The sequence below is a fragment of the Myotis brandtii genome, unplaced genomic scaffold (genome assembly GCF_000412655.1).
Source record: "Myotis brandtii unplaced genomic scaffold, ASM41265v1 scaffold331, whole genome shotgun sequence".
Taxonomy (NCBI): Eukaryota; Metazoa; Chordata; class Mammalia; order Chiroptera; family Vespertilionidae; genus Myotis; species Myotis brandtii.
In genome coordinates this window covers 366864-371954 of record NW_005362753.1, presented here as the reverse complement: position 1 = coordinate 371954, position 5091 = coordinate 366864, and positions in this window count along the sequence as shown.

Here is a 5091-nt window from a genome sequence, read left to right as displayed (position 1 = left end):
ACCCTTTTACTATATAGGATAGAGGCCTGGTGCATGGGTGGGGGCTGGCTGGTTTGCCCTGAAGGGTGTCCTGGATCAGGGTGGGGGTCCCCACTGGGGTGCCTGGCCAGTCTGGGTGAGGGGCTGAGGGCTGTTTTCCGGCTGGCGAGTGACTAAAGCTTCCAACCGCTCCTTGTTTTCTTCTCTTTTTTTTTTTTTTTTTTCTGGGCCAGTTTTAGCTTTGAGGCCTTGCTGCTGAAAACATAGATACAATGTTGTGGTCCGAGCCCGGCTGAATGGAAGCCCTTTTCTGGGGTTTTGTTTAGCTTCTTATTTGCAACATAGTATATAGTTGCTTAGAGTTGCAACTGAGAGGCTGGCAAGTGAGGCGGGGAACGTTGGAGTCTGCAGCAAGCAAGCCTCGTGCTCGCTTCAGTGCCTGGCTGCCGGCCGCCATCTTGGCTGACAGTTAATTTGCATATACTCACTGATTAGCCAATGAAAAGGGTAGCGGTCGTACGCCAATTACCATGTTTCTCTTTTATTAGTGTAGATGATGCACACGCACTTTCACATTACACAGATGAAGGTTTTTTAAAATCAGCTAAACGGGCCCGGCCAGTGTGGTTCAGTGGTTGAGCATCAACCTATGAACCAGGAGGTCACGGTTTGATTGCTGGTCAGGGCACATGCCCAGGTTGCAGGCTAGATCCCCAGTGTGGGGTGTGCAGGAGGCAGCTGATCAATGATTCTCATCATTGATGTGTCTATCTCTCTCTCCCTCTCCCTTCCTCTCTTTGAAATCAAATGACAGATTAGGAACCGGATTGTGTGCATTCTTAAAATGATGGTGGGTTTTTTCGGTTTGAGGGGAATGAATATGCAAGAGGCAAGCCTTTCTGTTTCCAATCCTGCTCCTCACAGAAAGGGGTCTGAACAGAAGTGCACCCCTCGGCCTCTGTCTCCGATTCTGGACATAATTGTCCTTTTCGTGACGAGCCAGACCATTGCTAGGATCCTGCCGTCCCGAGGGGCGGGCACTGGTTCCCGGGCCATCTCTCAGGCCTCCCCTCGCACGTGGGGATGGTGTCCCGGGTCCCCTGGTTCTAACCACATCCCCTCGGCCTGCAGTGGCCGGGCGCTGTGGGCGGGGACACTGGATCCCAGCTCTCAGACTCCTTAGTGAAACCAAGGGTCTTAGTGGCCTGTGGCCTCCTGCTACCCGCCCTGGCTCTGTCTGGGGCCATCTCTCTACTCAGACTGGAGAGAGAGGCCCCCTTTCCCTCCAGGGAGGGAGTCAGAGCTGCCCCCAGCAGTGCTCACCCAGCCCACTCTGCGCCCCCCCCCTGCCCTGCGAGGGGTGGCCTGTGCCTCCAGGGGACGGTAACCACCAGCCTCCACCCACCGAGCAGAGGAGACGCTTGCTGCGACCCCAGCCCCGGGCCTGCAGAGGCTGCGCCCGGAGAACCCTCCGCCGGGCCCAGGCTTCGGGGCAGACTGACCGGGTCAAACCCCACGTCTGCAGGGGCCAGCGGCCTTGTGCCTTCAGCCCCAGCTTCCTCATCTCAGAAACGGAGGAAAGGAATACCACCCCAGCCTGTGGGCATTGAGGCCAACGAGGCGCGTGAACCGCAGCACCACACGGAAGGCTGTTTCCGAGGCCGCCGCCCCCTCTGCCCGAGCACCCGAGTCCCTGGCCTCATCTGCCCACACCTCCCCTCGTCTCACGACTGCGACCCAGAAGGCCTGGGCAATGCTGGCCTGGCTGTTGAAGATGCTTCCCAGGCGACGCTGATGGTCACGTGGGGTCCAGGGAGGCTGCGGCCCTGAGTCCAGCCTTTGCACAGACCGGGCACTGGTTGGGCCCTGGAAGGCGGCCAGGGCTAAAATCCAGCGGCCCAGTCGCGTGTCCTCGCTCTCCTCCCACCTTCTCAGGCAAACCCCTTCCTTTACATCAGAAAAAAAAATTTCCAAGCCACACATGTCATAGACCAAAATAGAGATTTTTATTTCCAAATGTAGAGCAGATATGTTTTCAAAAACATGAAGCAACGACGAAAACCTCCAGCCGCCTTTGAGAGCACCGACTTCCAACGTGGAAGCGGCGAGGGGGACGGGGGTGAGCACTTCCGCGGGGCTTTAAGGCGCAGCTGGGAAGAAGCTCGGGGTCCCCGTCCCCCCGAGCGAGCGGGGGAGGCAGGGCTCCGCGGGCTGTGGACAGGATGCGAACCCAGATAACACACACGCGCCCCAGGACGGCCACTTGGCTGCGGCTCGGCGTGCCTTCCCAGAAGCCTAACGGATGGCAAATGCGTGTTTTACAGTCACAAGTGGCATGTCGGCGGGGGTATGGTCCCTGTGTGCACTGCGCACATATTAGAACATTTCAGACAATGAAGTTTGCTTTTGAAGTCAAAACCCACTTACCTAATGTCTACACACACACACACACACACACACACACACATGCACACACACACGCACACATGCGCACACACGTGTACACAGTGCACACGCACGTACACATGCACACGCACACACGTGTACACAGTGCATACGCGCACACAGACGCGCGCGCGCACACACACAGACGCGCGCGCCTTCCTCTGTCACTTCTTTGCCAATGAACCTTCTAAAACAGGCACAGCCACGGCCTCTGGAGAGAGAGGCCCCCTTTCCCTCCAGGGAGGGAGTCAGAGCTGCCCCCAGCAGTGCTCACCCAGCCCACTCTGCGCCCCCCCCCTGCCCTGCGAGGGGTGGCCTGTGCCTCCAGGGGACGGTAACCACCAGCCTCCACCCACCGAGCAGAGGAGACGCTTGCTGCGAACACACACACACACGCACACACACGCACACACACGTGTACACAGTGCACACGCGCGCACACACGCACACATGCACACGTACACACATGCACACGCACACGCACGCACACGCACGCACACACACGTACACACACACACAGATGGGTGCGCTTTCCTCTGTCACTTCTTTGCCAATGGACCTTCTAAAACAGGCACAGCCACAGCCTCTGGAGAGAGAGGCCCCCTTTCCCTCCAGCCCCCAGCCCCGGGCCTGCAGAGGCTGCGCCCGGAGAACCCTCCGCCGGGCCCAGGCTTCGGGGCAGACTGACCGGGTCAAACCCCACGTCTGCAGGGGCCAGCGGCCTTGTGCCTTCAGCCCCAGCTTCCTCATCTCAAAACGGAGGAAAGGAATACCCGCCCGAGCGTGTGGGGATTGAGGCCAACGAGGCGCGTGAACCGCGGCACCACACGGAAGGCTGTTTCTGAGGCCGCCGCCCCCTCCGCCCGAGCACCCGAGTCCCTGGCCTCGTCTGCCCACACCTCCCCTCGTCTCACAGACCCCTCCGGTCCCGCGGGTCTTCTCACTCAGAGCCCAGCAAACCGGGCGGGAGCCGGAGACGGCTAAGCAGGTGACCAGCAGCCTGGACCATGGACCATGCTCACCTGTGTTTCTCTCCCCTTCTCTCCCCCTCTTCCTCCTCCTCTTCTCTCCCTCTCCTTCTCTCTCTCCCTCTCCCTCTTTCTCTCCTTCTCTCTCTGTCGTCCTCTCTCCTCCCCCCCCACCACAGCTGGGCTGAGCAGTGACACTCCCCTCTTCCTGCCCCTCGCACTCTGGGACAGAGGAAAACCAAACACGCAGCCCCTCCACCCCCGCCACCCGCACGGCACGTTAAGGCCCTTTTCGGCTCTTGTTCAGGAAGCCAGAACGTCATAAAAACCCTGATTGTCTGCACGCACTTTGAGCAGAAGAGATTACACTTAAGAGCACGAGTAAGTGGGTTGTTAGATCACATTACAACTGCATTTATATAAAGTAATGAAAATATCAGGTCTCTTTTTTTAAAAAAAGTTATGCAAACAAGAAGACTATGGCATCATCATCAAAGTTTACAAAATATACAGACGCTCCCGCCCGCCAGCCCACACGCTCCACGCGGGACGCACCGCGTTCCCGCTCAGCAGCCCTTGCTTTTGGAAGTTACTGACAAGGCGGGCGGGGGGCCCTGCTCCGGGCCATCCTGGGCAGGGTGCCCCCTGGGGGCGGGGGTGACCTTGCCCCCCTGCTGTGTGCCCACAGGCAGGTCACTGCCCCTCTCTGGGCCTCAGCCTTCTCCCTGTGAAGAGGGAGGGGCGATGGAGACACCGAAGGCCCTGCCAGCTCTGACCGTCTAGGGTGGACGCTCAGGGCCCCCTGCACCTGGCGTGGCTGCTGGACTGAGGTCTGGGGGACACAGCCCTGACCCTCCAGCAGAGGGTTGCCTGCGGGCAGCTTCCCCCTGCCGGGGAAGCGGGCTTTCTGCTGGGCGCCCAGCGCTCTCCCCCTCTTTCTCCTCCTCTTCTCTCCCTCTCCCTTTCCCTCTCTCTCTGTCATCCTCTCTTCTTCCCCCCACCCCCACACACACAGCTGGGCTGAGCAGTGACATTCCCCTCTTCCTCCTCCTCTTCTCTCCCTCTCCTTCTCTCTCCCTCTCCCTCTTTCTCTCCTTCTCTCTCTCCTTCTCTCTCTGGGGTTGTTAGATCACATTACAACTGCATTTATATAAAGTAATGAAAATATCAGGTCTCTTTTTTTAAAAAAAGTTATGCAAACAAGAAGACTATGGCATCATCATCAAAGTTTACAAAATATACAGACGCTCCCGCCCGCCAGCCCACACGCTCCACGCGGGACGCACCGCGTTCCCGCTCAGCAGCCCTTGCTTTTGGAAGTTACTGACAAGGCGGGCGGGGGGCCCTGCTCCGGGCCATCCTGGGCAGGGTGCCCCCTGGGGGCGGGGGTGACCTTGCCCCCCTGCTGTGTGCCCACAGGCAGGTCACTGCCCCTCTCTGGGCCTCAGCCTTCTCCCTGTGAAGAGGGAGGGGCGATGGAGACACCGAAGGCCCTGCCAGCTCTGACCGTCTAGGGTGGACGCTCAGGGCCCCCTGCACCTGGCGTGGCTGCTGGACTGAGGTCTGGGGGACACAGCCCTGACCCTCCAGCAGAGGGTTGCCTGCGGGCAGCTTCCCCCTGCCGGGGAAGCGGGCTTTCTGCTGGGCGCCCAGCGCGGTTCCCGGCAGCACCGCCTTCCCGCGCCCGAATGTCCGGTTC